General features: G+C 41.3%; 1 pseudogene; it reads right to left on the bottom strand.

The window, feature by feature from the left end:
- Nucleotides 1-8,212: 8,212 nt before the first annotated feature.
- LOC147346839 (RWD domain-containing protein 1 pseudogene) lies at nucleotides 8,213-8,866 on the bottom strand (annotated as a pseudogene).
- Nucleotides 8,867-15,278: the final 6,412 nt, after the last annotated feature.

Here is a 15,278-nt window from a genome sequence, read left to right as displayed (position 1 = left end):
CCTACCAGGATCCTCCATCCATGGGGTTTTCCAGGCAAAAATACTGGAGTGGGTTGCTATTTCTTTCTCCAAGAGACCTTCCTGACCCAGAGATTGAACACAGGTCTTCCACTTATAGACAGACGCTTTACCATCTGAGCCACCAGGCAAGCCCATTGGCAGGTTGGTATAAACCCCTGACAGGGTTTCTGCCATAAGCTGTATGAGGTCACCGTGGAACTGCAAAGCAGGGCTCCTTCACTTGCTTCTCACAGGGCGTGTCATACATTCACACAAGCACACTGTAGAGTTAGTAAAGTACAGCAGAAAACATGTTCGCTAGGAGAACAAAGAACTAGAGTTTCAAGCATCCTTACCTTGTTCTGAAGAATCCTGGCTGCTGCTGCTGCTAAGTCACTTCAGTCGTGTCCGACTCTGTGCGGCAGGCAAGAACACTGGAGTGGGTTGCCATTTCCTTCTCCAGTGCATGAAAGTGAAAAGGGAAAGTGAAGTCGCTCAGTCGTATCTGACTCTCAGCGACCCCATGGACCGCAGCCTACCAGGCTCCTCCGTCCATGGGAGTTTCCAGGCAAGAGTGCTGGAGTGGAAGAATCCTGGACAAGCCCCCAAAATGAAAGGTTGCTGCTGAACCACAAAAGATGCCGGAATTCTTGGCCTCCAGAGGAGAATTTAATCTGGGGCCAGTGACGAGGCTTGATCATTCAGAGCTTTTGTGTAATAAAGTTTTATTAAAGTATAAAGAGATAGAGAAAGCTTCTGACACAGACATCAGAAGGGGCAGAAAGAAGGGCAGGTGGCATCTTATTGTTGTTGTTAAGTCGCTAAGTTGTGTCTGACTGTTTGCAACCCCATGGACTGCAGCACGCCAGGCTTCTCTGTCCTTCACCATCTCCCAGAGTTTGCTCAGACTCAAGTCCATTGAGTCAATGATGCCATCCAATCGTCTCATCCTCTGTTGCCCCCTTCTTCTTCTGCCCTCAGTCTTTCTCAGCATCAAGGTTAAGAAAACAGATCAATTTTAGGAAGAGAACATTTGTAAATTGAGCATCTGGAAACTGAGTCTCTTAAAATTATCCATACTGTGAACCTCTTGAGAGGTTGCTTTATTCCCCAGACTGCAATCCTGAACGACAGTCCTGTGACTTCTCCAACCTCCTACACTTTCTCCCCTTCTCATTCTCCGCTGATGACACTGCTTCCTAATCTACAGAGAAAATGAAGGCAACCACCAACCATCTACCCACTGACAGTATCTATACCCATACACTCTGCTTGCCCTCCTCCTCTGCTCCCAAGGCCAACTCCTTGACTCGAGCTATTGTTGTTTAGTTGCTAAGTCATGTCCAACTCTTCTGCGACCCCATGGACTGTAGCCCACCAGGCTCCTTTGTCTGTGGGATTTCCCAGGGAAAAATACTGGAGTAGGTTGCTATTTCCTTCTCCAGAGGATCTTCCCGATCCAGGTATCAAACCCTTGACTTGAGTACTAGATCTCATTTTGGGAATTCCCTGGTGGTCCTGTGGTTGGTATTGCTGAGGGCCCTGGTTCAATCGCTGGTTGGGGAACTAAGATCCCACAGAAAAATGGTGTGGTCCAAAAAATAAAAAAAAGAAAGAAAGATCTCTTTTCCTTTCAACTACTCAAGAACATTGGGCCTGTCAGCCATTCACCACTCTACCTTTAGTTTGTCCCATTCCCATCAGCAAATACGTAAGGCTATAGTATTATTCACCTTTAATTGTTCTCATGGTTCATGATGTGGTTGGAGAGACTTAATTTAAAGGCTCAACAAGGTTTATAAATATACATAAACAACATATGAAAATGAAAATTTTAAGTACAGCAAATTTTAATGTGCTAAATTGCACAGATTCTTTAATAATGCAATAGAAACTCAGAAAATATAGAGAAAACTGTGGGTTTAGGTGGGGTAGAAAAAGAGAGAACCGAGGACAGCTTTCTACAAAGCTATATTTGTCAGAGTTCTCTGTTGCAAGCAATGGAAATAGACTCTGATTTTAAGTTAAGCTAAAATAGCTCATAGAATCACTGGGAAAGCTGGAAAACCAGGCTCAGAGCCTAAACAGCTATCACCACAGCCAAAACCACTCCATAAATGGTGTCTGGTGAGGACACCACTGTCCACTAGATGTCACACCTCACACTGTTGACACCATCAGGCTGAGCTTGGCGCTGTTGCCACCTCTGCCATAGAAACGGGAAGCTGCTGCTGCCAGGAACACTGTTCCATTGACTCTGCCGCTTTCCACCAATAACTCCAGAGTCAAAGTCTGAAATAGCTGTGTCTGTTTGACCCAGCCTAGGTCAAGGCCAGCACTCAGCTTCCAGAGGGGGCTGGGAGAGCAAGTATCTGGCATTTTCAGCTTCTGTAGTGAAACGTAGGGTCTGCTTCATAGAAGATTTATTAGATTGGACATTCTCAGATGCTGAGCAGCCTTCACCCACCCACCTGCCCTGATAGAAGTGTCCACTTACAGTTGGCTGAAGCTAGAGGGCAGAAAAAGGAAGGGGCTGATTAGTTAAGAGATGAAGAAGTGGCCCAGGGCAGCAGGCATGACACTTGAAGAAGCCTGGGAGGAGCGCTTGAGGAAGGAAAGGCTAGAGGCCAAGAGCTGTGGCAAGTTCTAGGGAGAGTAATAGTGTATAGTATTCGGATAGAGAGAGACGTCTTGAGACCAAGGGCATTTCCAGTCAAGTGTAGAGGTAGAAGCCAATTATAGGGAATTGTGGAGAAAATGAGTATAAAGACAGGAAGGAATCTGGTACTGAAAATGCTTGTTTCTTTTAATGATCACAAAACCACAATCCAATGTGTGTTGATGATCATCTTTTAGTGGTTTTACTCATTTTGGGGGCAATTATATTGCTCTTTCGTGAACTGCCCATTCATATATTTTGCTTATTTTTCTACTGAGGTCTTTATTTTTCTCCCAACAAATTGTAGGTGTTTTTTATAGATTAAAGGGCTAAGATTGAGGGTATAAATTTTGAGGAAAGGAACTTTTTTCCTGCTTAGCAGTAAGAGTTTAAACAGGCAGTTTCCCTTACAATCTCCTGTGAAAAAGGGCAGATTGACTTTATTTTTCAAAATAACAACTTTATCAAAATATAATTCACATACCGTAAAATTCACCTATTTTAAAGTTTACAATTCAATGGTTTTAGTATATCCACAGAGTTGTGCAAACATCAGCACTAATTCCAGAGACTTTCATCCCCCTAAAAAGAAGCCATAAACCTAATAGTAGTCACTCCCTGTTTCTCCTTCTCCTCAGTCTCTGATGATCAGTAATCTTGATGTTGCTATTGATCAGCCTACTCTGGACATTTAAAGTAAATGGAATCATATAATATGTGTCCTTTTGTGTCTGCGTTATTTCATAAAATAATATTTTTAAAGTTTATCCATGCTGTGGCATATATCAAAACTTCATTCCTTTTTATTGCCAAATAACATTCTATTGTATGTGTATACTACATTTTGTTTAATCATTCATGAGTTAATGGAGATAATGATAGTAACAGATTATCGTTCATGGACTAGAATAGGAAACCACAAGTCTATAGTGATGTAAATGAATTGAATGTACAATGAGGAATAGGATATTTACAATTTCAAATACCTCTCCACAAAATACTAATTACTAAAAAAAAAAAAAATAACTTCACAGTGGAGATTCCTGGTAGACACTACCTTAATCAAGCAACAGAAGCAGACATTATCAGTACTGGAAGGGAATGTTTGAAATCTTGCCCCACCTGAGAGGATGCAATGAGAGAAATGCTTCGTCTCTTTTACAACATTCCATCTTTTACATCATTCCAACCAAAGATGCATAATCTGAACCCAATCACGAGGAAACTTCAGCAAAGCCAAACTGATGGATATGAAATAACAGACTTGTAATCTTTTAAAATGTCAGGGTTAGGAATGTCAAGCAAAGAGTGAAGAACTGTTCTTGATGGATAAGACTAAAGAGATAGGACAACAAAATATGGTGTATAATTTAGATCTGGATCTTTGGGGGATAACTAGAGACTCTGGAAAGGAGCCTGAGAATTAAATGGTATTTATGTATCAATGCTAATTTGTTTTGAATTGGAGTTATGTAAGAGAATGTCCTTATTTTGGAAAACATCTGCTAAAGTATTCAGGAGCGGTGGGTAATAGCAATTTACTCTCAAATTGCTCACAAACAGGAAAAGCTCTACAATTTGTACAATTTTCACTTTTTTCCAAAATAAAAATGTGTAAGAAATACAAAATAAGAAAAAAACCCAACAACAAGAAGAAAAGCAATAAAAATTGAAATGAGGATTAATTAGGAAACATGGCTAGCCTCAGGGAATTGTTGTTTAGTCACTAAGTCGTGTCCAACTCTCTTGCGACCCCATGGACTGTAGCCCACAAGGCTCCTCTGTCCGTGGGGTTTCCCAGGCAAGAATACTGGAGTGGGCTGCTGTTTCCTTCTCCAGGGGATTTTCCTGACCCAGGGATGGAACCTGTGTCTCCTGCATCAGCAAGCAGTTTCCATTACTGCTGGGCCACGAAGGAAGCCTCAGGGAATACCTATCTGTTACTAGGCTAAATAGCTAGTTTATTATTGGGATAGATACCAAGTGTGCTAAAAATAAGCTAGATTAACTCAGGTTTACAGTCTTAAATCAAGATTTATTTAAATGACAGAATAACACTTTAAATTGGAATTTCTATAGGAAAACTCTTTGTTATTGCAAGGGTAAGATCCTTCAGGCTTATTTACCCCTGTGCATACAATTAGTTTAATGTTGTTATTCTTAACACATCATGGTTTCTGAGATGTTACAGAAAAGACAGTTAGGTCTAGAGAATGTTTGTGTATGTGTGTATGTGTGCATGTGTATACAAATCAAGTTAATTACTTTCAGTTCAGTTCAGTTGCTCAATCGTGTCCGACTCTTTGGGACCCCATGAATCGCAGCACGCCAGGCCTCCCTGTCCATCACCAACTCCGGGAGTTCACCCAAACTCATGTCCATCGAGTCGGTGATGCCAGCCAGCAATCTCATCCTCTGTCATCCCCTTCTCCTCCTGCCCCCAATCCCTCCCAGCATCAGAGTCTCTTCCAATGAGTCAACTCTTTGAATGAGGTGGCCAAAGTACTGGAGTTTCAGCTTTAGCATCAGTCCTTCCAGAGAAAACCCACGGCTGATCTTCAGAATGGACTGGTTGGATCTCCTTGCAGTCCAAGGGACTCTCAAGAGTCTTCTTCAACACCACAGTTCAAAAGCATCAATTCTTTGGTGCTCAGCTTTCTTCACAGTCCAGCTCTCACATCCATACATGACTACTGGAAAAACCATAGCCTTGACTAGACAGACCTTTGTTGGCAAAGTCATGTCTCTGCTTTTGAATATGCTGTCTAGGTTGATCATAACTTTCCTTCCAAAGAGTAAGTGTCTTTTAATTTCATGGCTGCAGTCACCATCTGCAGTGATTTTGGAGCCCAAAAAATAAAGTCTGACACTGTTTCCACTGTTTCCCCATCTATTTCCCATGCATGATCTTAGTTTTCTGAATGTTGAGCTTTAAGTCAACTTTTTCACTCTCCTCTTTCACTTTCATCAAGAGGCTTTTGAGTTCCTCTTCACTTTCTGCCATAAGGGTGGTGTCATCTGCATATCTGAGGTTATTGATATTTCTCCCGGCAATCTTGATTCCCGCTTGTGCTTCTTCCAGCCCAGCATTTCTCATGATGTACTCTGCATATAAGTTAAATAAGCAGGGTGACAATATACAGCCTTGACATACTCCTTTTCCTATTTGGAACCAGTCTGTTGTTCCATGTCCAGTTATAACAGTTGCTTCCTGACCTGCATATAGGTTTCTCAAGAGGCAGGTCAGGTGGTCTGGTATTCCCATCTCTTTCAGAATTTTCCACAGTTTATTGTGATCCACACAGTCAAAGGCTGCTGCTGCTGCTAAGTCGCTTCAGTCGTGTCCGACTCTGTGTGACCCCATAGACGGCAGCCCACCAGGCTCCCCTGTCCCTGGGATTCTCCAGGCAAGAACACTAGAGGGGGTTGCCATTTCCTTCTCCAATGCATGAAAGTGAAAAGTGAAAGTGAAGTCACTCAATCGTGTCTGACTCTTAGTGACCCCATGGACTGTAGCCCACCAGGCTGGCTAGGGGGAAAAAAAAGAGAGCAAAAATGTGGAGGTTAGGAATAAGAAAAGAGATACACTCACAAACACAAAAGAGGTTGAAAGTTACTTGCAACTATATGGCAACAAATGTGAACAACTAGAGGAAATGGATATTTTAAAGAAAAAATGTTACTGAAACTGACCTATGAAGAAACAGAAAAGGAAAAGAGAAGTTATCACCAAAGATATCAGGACGATAGTTACAAATTTAACCTTAAAGAGAGCGCCAAAACCAGATAGTTTCACAGCTGCATCACATCTATCTTTTAGCGAAGAGATGATTCCAGTGATGTTTAATTATGCTAGAATATAGGGGGGGAAAGTTTAGCTCTTTTTATAAGCAGATCTTATAACTACTGCTTTAATTTCTTTAATGGTTATAGGTTTATTCAGGTTGTCTATGTCTCCTTGATATATTGGGTAAATTGCATTTTTAATGGGAACTAATCATTTGTGTAAATTGTCAGATTAATTGGCACAAAGTTCTTCATATTGCTTCATAGCTTTTCAAACTGATCCACTACGGACAATATGGTTGTGTAGGTGGTTTTCTGCACGAGCTTATCTGGACAAGGAGTGAGTGGGAGCAGCCTGCATCCAGCTTTCCAAGTGGCAAGCCCTAGGTTAGGGTTACAGCCACCCACAGGCGAAGTGGAAGTTGCTCAGTCGTGTCTGATTCTTTGCGACCCTATGATCTTCCTAACCCAGGTCCCTGCATTGCAGGCGGATTCTTTACTGACTGAGCTATCAGAGAAGCCCCGCAGGCGAAACCTTTTCCTAATTCTCACAAAGGCACTGTGAGGGTTAGTGATAGCCAGGCTATAACTTATCCATCATCCTTGGTGGCTCAGACAATAAAGAATCTGCCTGCAATGCAGGAAACTGGGGTTCAATCCCTGGGTGCAGGAGATCCCCTGGAGAAGGGAGTGGTTACCCACTCCTGTATTTTTGCCTGGTAAATCCCATGGACAGAGAGGAACCTAACAGGCTATACAGTCCATGGGTTCGCAAGGAGTTGGACACGACTGAGAGACTGAACTGAACTGAGCTAATCTTTCCATTTTTTTAATCCCTCTTTTCTAAGATTGTTTTCTTGCCCTCTGTCTTTTTTCTCTTGATCAATCAATTCTGCTAGTTTTGCTTGTTTTATTAGTTTATTTCAAAGAACTTTCTTCTGTCTTTTTTAAAATTTTAAACTTGTTATTTTGTATTGGGGTATAGACGATTAAAGAAACATCTTTTGTCTTTTTACCATCTCTGTTGTATTCAATTAATTTCTGCCTTCATTTTTATTACTGCCACTCTTCCTCTTTCTTCAAGGTTATTGTGTTTGTTTTTTTCTTTAGTTTTTTGAACTGGAAACTTAGCTGAGCAATTTTTTTAACTTTTCTTTTGTAATATAAACATTTAGAGCTATACATGTTTCTCTCTAAATCACTTTATCTGCATCTAATGAAGTTTTGGACAGAGGAATTGTTTCTATACTCATTATTTATTGAAGTATAGTTGATGTACAATATTATATAAGTACAATATGGTGATTCACAATCTGGTGAGGCTTTTACATAATTTTGAAAATGTTCACACTTAAAAAGTTGAAAGAATTGTACAGTGATACCCAAATGCTCAACACCTAATTTCTACAGTTAAGATTTTACTTTATCTGCCTTATCGTGCAACTTTCCATTTATTCATCCTTTCTTCTACTGATTTCAAGGGTCTTATTTTTTATTCACTGGGAAGGAAATGACAGATATTAGCACATTTCACTCTTAAAGACTTCAGCATGCATATCATTACCTGGAGTTTATTATTTTTACTGATTGATTGAAATTTTAAGGTCAGTTTATTAAGCTTAATGATAAAAGCTGTCAGAAGACTTTTTTCCTAAAAATTATTTTTTCTTATGAAAAAAAGAAAAGAAAATCAATACACACCCTCAGCATAGACACAGATGCTGTGGCAGTCAAGCCTCTTTAAGATGAGGATAGTTTACTAGTTGGTCAAATCACTCTCTGGTCAGCAGGATTGTAGTTTGGATCATCCTCCTTATCCTCTGGATCCAAGCCATTTAATTTCTGGACAAGTGACTCATCTACCTCCATGCTGTATCCAGCATCCTCCAAGAACTGGATATTAGCTGTGTCAGGATTATGATCTGTTTCAAACAGCTGTTTCCCACTTAATTTACTTTTTCCTGCTTGTTCCTTTACTTTCATTCATTTAAAAACATTTCCAAGAGTTCTGTATCAAACTTGGCCTTTCAACTTAAGAAATTTTGAATAGTAATAGGAGTACCATAAAATAATTGTTTTTCAGCTTCTGCTCTTCTTCTTGTCTTCAAGTTTCTATTTGATCTACCATTTCACTTAATTTTATTGGACCACTATTGCTAAAGATCATACTATGGAAAAGCTTTCTTCTGCCTGTAAAACTAATAACTTTATTTCTAGGTTTTTCTGGGAGAATATTTCCTAGAGGGGAGCTTCATCTGTGTGCTTTTCCATATATGTAAACTTGAGGGGGGAGGGCAGGACAGTTTCATTGTTTTCTCCAGCCTTATATGTCACAGGAATGGTGAACCTGGTTGGATTTTTCCGATACTTAGCTGAAATACTACCAAAGGAGAATATGGTATCAGGAAAGTTCATTTGCATTTTGGAAGACCAGTTTTAAGAGGGTTGGATCAACATACAATCAAGCTCTGAAGGAGTCAGAGTAGATGGACTCCAGAGATTCCAGCTTTAAAAAAAAATATATATATATACATACATATTTAATATTCTTTTTATCATGGTTTATCACAGAATATTGAATATAGTTCCCTGTGCTATACATTAGGACTTGTTGTTTATCCATTCTAAATACAACAGTTTGCATCTATCAGCTTCAAACACCCAATCTATCCCTCTCCCTAACATACAGAAAGAAGCACAAGCTGGAATCAAGATTCCTGGGAGAAATATCAATAACCTCAGATATGCAGATGACACCACCCTTATGGCAGAAAGTGAAGAGGAACTAAAAAGCCTCTTGATGAAAGTGAAAGTGGAGAGTGAAAAAGTTGGCTTAAAGCTCAACATTCAGAAAACGAAGATCATGGCCTCCGGTCCCATCGTTTCATGGGAAATAGATGGGGAAACAGTGTCAGACTTTATTTTTTGGGCTCCAAAATCACTGCAGATGGTGACTGCAGCCATGAAATTAAAAGACGCTTACTCCTTGGAAGGAAAGTTATGACCAACCTAGACAGCATATTGAGAAGCAGAGACGTGACTTTGCCAACAAAGGTCTGTCTAGTCAAGGCTATGGTTTTTCCTGTGGTCATGTATGGATGTGAGAATTGGACTGTGAAGAAAGCTGAGCACCAAAGAATTGATGCTTTTGAACTGTGGTGTTGGAGAAGACTCTTGAGAGTCCCTTGGACTGCAAGGAGATCCAGCCAGTCCATTCTGAAGGAGATCAGCTGTGGAATTTCTTTGGAAGGAATGATGCTAAAGCTGAAACTCCAGTACTTTGGCCACCTCATGCCAAGAGTTGACTCATTGGAAAAGACTCTGATGCTGGGAGGGATTGGGGGCAGGAGGAGAAGGGGATGACGACAGAGGATGAGATGGCTGGATGGCATCACTGACTCGATGGATGTGAGTCTGAGTGAACTCTGGGAGTTGGTGATGGACAGGGAGGCCTGGTGTGCTTCGATTCATGGGGTCGCAAAGAGTTGGACATGACTGAGCGACTGAACTGAACTGAACATACAGAAAACTGCAAAAATCCTAAGTGTATAGCTTGATGAATTATCACAAAATGAATACATCTAAATCAAGAAATAGAAAAGGTTCCAGAAACTGCCCTCATGTAACCACTACCTGGACTTCAAATACCATAATTCATTTTGTTTACTTTTTGAAATAAAATAAATAAATAAAATAAAACCATGTAATTTGTATTTTTGTGTGTGTGGCCTTCTTTAGTACAACACTGTATCTGTGAAATCCATATAGCTGCACCTAGTGATAGTCTTCTTTTCCACTGGTATATGGTATTCCATTGTATGAATCTACTACAGTTGAAATTCTACAGTATTCAATCTACAGTTGAAATATTTACTACTATAAATAATTCCATGAGAACACTTTTGTGTGTCATTTTTATTGTGGTAAAACATACATATTTCCCCTTTTATTCATTTTTAAATATAAAATCCAGTGGCATTAAGTACATTCACAATATTGTACAACTATCACCACAATTCATTTCCAGAACTTTTTCTTATCTTTTTGATGCACATATGTGGATATTTCTCATGGGTATATACTTAGGAAATGCTGGATCACACTGTATATGTTCAACTTTAAAAAATATTGCCAGGCTTCCCTGGTGGCTCAGTGGTAAAGAATACACCTGCCAATGCAGGAGACACAGGTTTGATCCCTGATCCGGGAAGATCCCACATGCTGCATTTTCCCACAGGCCACAGCTATTGAGCCTGTGCTCTAGAGCCCAGGAGCCACAACTACTGAAGCTTGAGAGCCCAGAGCCCATGCTCTGCAACAAGAGAAGCCATCACAATGAGAAACCCATGCACCGCGACTAGAGAGTAGTCCCCATTCACCACTAGAGAAAACCCATGCAGCAGTGAAGACCCAGCATGATAGAAAAAAAAAAAAAAATAAAGAAAAAATTATCGCCAATGTTTCAAAGTGGCAATAGTAACTTACATGCCGATCAACCCTGTATGATAGTTCCCATGGCTATATGCCCCTTAAGTTTTAATTTTAATTAAGTTTTAATTATTTTAGAAATTTGTTTTGTATCTTTTCTTACTTCTCTGATAACTGTTTAGCACCTTTTCATATGGTCATTTAGACAATAAAAAGGGCTAAAGAAACAGAGAAGACAAAACTATATCTTATGAAATTTGAAGCTCAAGTTGTATTATTTGTATGTTAGCAAGCAGTTTACATTTCTAATAATATGTCTCCCATTGACTAAAATCAACCCCACGGGACAATATCTCTCACACTCCCACACTGCATATATGAGATTATATCTTAAAAAAGAAACAAAATCCTTTACAGTCACTTGAGTGGTGTTTAGGGACTTAATAGTGACAAAGGCATGAATTGAATCCACCATATTTAACAGAATATCATGCTTTCTAATTACAATTATTACCAAAAAGTGGGGTCTAGCTGCTCCCCACTCAAAGACCAATAAACAGGCCAAGCTGGTGGAAGGGAAAGTTTGCTTTATTTCAGATGCCAGCAACTGTTGGGGAAGGGCAGACGTCTGTCAAAGGCAAACTGCCCCCCTCCCCCCATCACAAGCAGTGGGTAAGAGCTTTTACAGACAGGGAGAGGGGGCTACGTACACAAAGCACAGTCAGCTCTGATAGTCATCTTCAAATTGGTCATTGGTGGTCTTACCAGCATCATCTTGGTTATTTTAGGTACAGTTAATCTTCAGTTCCAGGGTTCATTTGTTCCCATTTCTTGAAGCCAATTCTTGGAATTGTAGCAGCTTATATCACGGGTACAGCCTAATTATCATGCAGTTAGCTTCTTCCACTTGCCGTTTTTTTTTTTTTTTAATTAATTAATTTATTTTAATTGGAGGCTAATTACTTTACAATATTGTGGTGTTTTTTGTTTTAATATCTATAAGACAGATCATCTATAAGCCATATAGATATGGCTCAGAGCATTATCTATAGCCCTTGCTGCTGCTACTGCTGCTAAGTCACTTCAGTCGTGTCCGACTCTTAGTGACCCCATGGACTGCAGCCTACCAGGCTCCTCTGTCCATGGGATTTTCCAGGCAAGAGTACTGGAGTGGGTTGCCATTGCCTTCTCCACTACAGCCCTTGAGGAAGAACTAAAGGTCCTTAACTATGCTCAATTAGTACATTATTATTATTTGGTCTTCTTTGACTGCTTTCCTTTGTTTCTGCATGTACTCACTTCTCTGATTAAACTTACTCTTAGCCTAAGTTTTTCCACAGACAAAAGGCAGGCAGAGGACATGGGGGGCAAAGACCGTAGGGTCCTGCTCTGTTTCATTATTACTGATATGTAGGGTATCACACTATTGCCATTCCACTCACAGGGAGTGCCTAGGCTCAGTTCTCATCTAAGGACTGTCAACATTTTTGTCCCATCCTCTCAGCACACAGCTTTTCATAAGGCTATAGCCCCAAGCAGAAGGTTGACAATAGTTTTGTTCAGCTTGCAAGGGTGTCCTTGGCTTCAAGCTGAAAATCCGTCCCAGGTCCCCCACCTCCTGAGAGGCACAAATCTCTGACTGCTACCCTTGCTTCCAGACTTATTTCAGAGCCCATGGGCTCTATGGCTTTAGCAAATTCACAGAGGTGTTGATGTTTTAAAGCTTAGATCGCTTTACTCTTTTCAAGTTCTATCTATCATTGCTATATGTCTGCTACAGGGTGTGTGTGTGTGTGTAAAAGCTGTAACCTGTTTTCATCTGTCTAATAAGAGTTTAGTAAAGAGTTTCTCTCTTTTTTTTTTCTAGCCACACCATGCAACTTGTGGATCTTAGTTTCCCAACCAGGGATCGAAACTGCGCCCCCTGCATTGGAAGTGCAGAGTCTTAACCACTGGACCATTAGTTCAGTTCTGTTCAGTCGCTCAGTTGTGTCCGACTCTTTGAGACCCCATGAATCGAAGCACACCAGGCCTCCCTGTCCATCACCAACTCCAAGAGTTCACTCAGACTCACGTGCATCGAATCAGTGATGCCATCCAGCCATCTCATCCTCTGTCGTCCCCTTTTCCTCCTGCCCCCAATCCCTCCCAGCTCAGTCTTTTCCAATGAGTCAACTCTTCGCATGAGGTGGCCAAAGTACTGGAGTTTCAGCTTTAGCATCAGTCCTTCCAAAGAAATCCCAGGGCTGATCTCCTTTAGAATGGACTGGTTGGATCTCCTTGCAGTCCAAGGGACTCTCAAGAGTCTTCTCCAACACCACAGTTCAAAAGCATCAATTCTTCGGTGCTCAGCCTTCTTCACAGTCCAACTCTCACATCCATACATGACCACAGGAAAAACCATAGCCTTGACTAGACAGACCTTTGTTGGCAAAGTCATGTCTCTGCTTTTGAATACGCCATCTAGGTTGGTCATAACTTTCCTTCCAAGGAGTAAGCATCTTTTAATTTCATGGCTGCAGTCACCATCTGCAGTGATTTTGGAGCCCCCAAAAATAAAGTCTGACACTATTTCCACCGTTTCCCCATCTATTTCCCATGAAGTGATGTGACCGGATGCCATGATCTTCATTTTCTAAATGTTGAGCTTTAAGCCAACTTTTTCACTCTCCACTTTCATTTTCATCAAGAGGCTTTTGAGTTCCTCTTCACTTTCTGCCATAAGGGTGGTGTCATCTGCATATCTGAGGTTATTGATATTTCTCCCGGCAATCTTGATTCCAGCTTGTGTTTCTTCCAGTCCAGCGTTTCTCATGATGAACTCTGGACTATCAGGGAAGTCCTAATAAGAGTTTCTTGAATTGACGACAGACAGGAGTTGTGACAGGATGTTAGTTAGATGCTCCCTGTTGTCTCTGGAGTTTCAGCAAAGGTCTCAAAGGCAGAAAGCAACACAATAGATGCCAGGCAACCTCTTCTCCCATCCACTTCAAAGGGAGATGGGATGAGACTGTGAACCCATCTGCCAGCATTACTATTAATAATTATCCACACTGAATTAATATAAGGGAATTAGAATTGTGGGGAGGTAGAGGGGGGTTTTTCCCTTTTGCCTAAATCCAAGTGGGGACTTCCCTGGTGGCTCAGACCGTGAAGAATCTGCCCATAATGTGGGAGACCTGGGTTTGACCCCTGGGTCGGGAAGATCCCATGGAGAAGGGAATGGGTACCCACTCCAGTATTCTTGCCTGGAGAATTCCAAGGACAGAGGAGCCTAGTGGGCTATGGCCCACGGGGTCACAAAGAGTTGGATATGACTGAGCGACTAACACACACACAGACACACACACACACACAGAGCCAAGTGAGATAGAGACCTCCACTAGCACCTTGCAGAATGTTTGGCTTAGATCTCCTGGATTTAGAAAGTCCACAGGGACTCATGTCCTAACTCCCACCTGAGGAAGTCCATATGCAAAATGCTGGCTGACCAGCTTTCCTGGGATGGTGAGTAAGGTGGGTTGCATGGAGAGTGAGCTGCACTGCTCTTGCCAGTAGGGCAAAGATGCATGAGTTGTCCTGTGGACAAGTATACCTAGAAGGAAATGACTTGGAGTCATTAAAAAGGTCCTTCCCATGAAGGATGCTCTGAGAGGAAATGAACTTCAGGAGAGTATATTTTACAGAACCTGCAGAAGGCCATGAACTTGGGGGCGGGGAGAGAGGAGTCATAGGCAGTTAACCAGAGGAGAGACATTGCCTAGGTCCCAGTAAGAGAGCTAAAAAAAAAGCCCACAACAGTGACACACACAAGAGAGAAAGAGCCAACTTTTGTGAGTCCTCCAAGTCCACAGAGAACCAACTTTTGAAGATAACAGCATCCTGCCCCAATTGGGAAAAGCTGTGGCCCTTTCCCCTAAGCTCTTCTCCTCTTATACCAAACCCTGGGGGAGGGGTTCAGAAATAGCAGTTGGCCAGCAAGACAGGAGTAAACTCTGACGAGTAAAGCCCAGGAATGTGGAGAAACTTGGCACACCTTGGCACACAGCAAGACTCACACGTGAAGCAGGCAAAAGCTAGAGGAGGGGCAAACCTTTAGCTCGAATGAAGTTAAGAGTTGAATTATATTTAGGGCAGGTGTGAAGAGGAGGCAAGGGAGTTTTCCAATTATTAACCCTGGGGGCCAGCTCCCCTGATAAAAATAATTATTCAATATTAGAGAAGGATTGAAGAGGAAAAGTTGATACAGTGTACCTATCCCTGATTTAGCATATATCGACTCCAATGAGCTATAAACACCTATTCACATTTTCTTCATATTTGCTTAGATCACACCAAAAGCAATGGGTAACCAAAATTCATACACAGAATAGTAAAGACCGAGTGTACACCTCTGGCAGAGTTT

This window comes from Bos grunniens, chromosome 23, assembly GCF_055505025.1.
Source record: "Bos grunniens cultivar Pamir isolate PY7600 chromosome 23, Bosgru_T2T1.0, whole genome shotgun sequence".
Lineage (NCBI taxonomy): Eukaryota > Metazoa > Chordata > Mammalia > Artiodactyla > Bovidae > Bos > Bos grunniens.
Note: the sequence above shows the minus strand (reverse complement) of the source record. Positions and strands in the feature narration are given on the sequence as shown.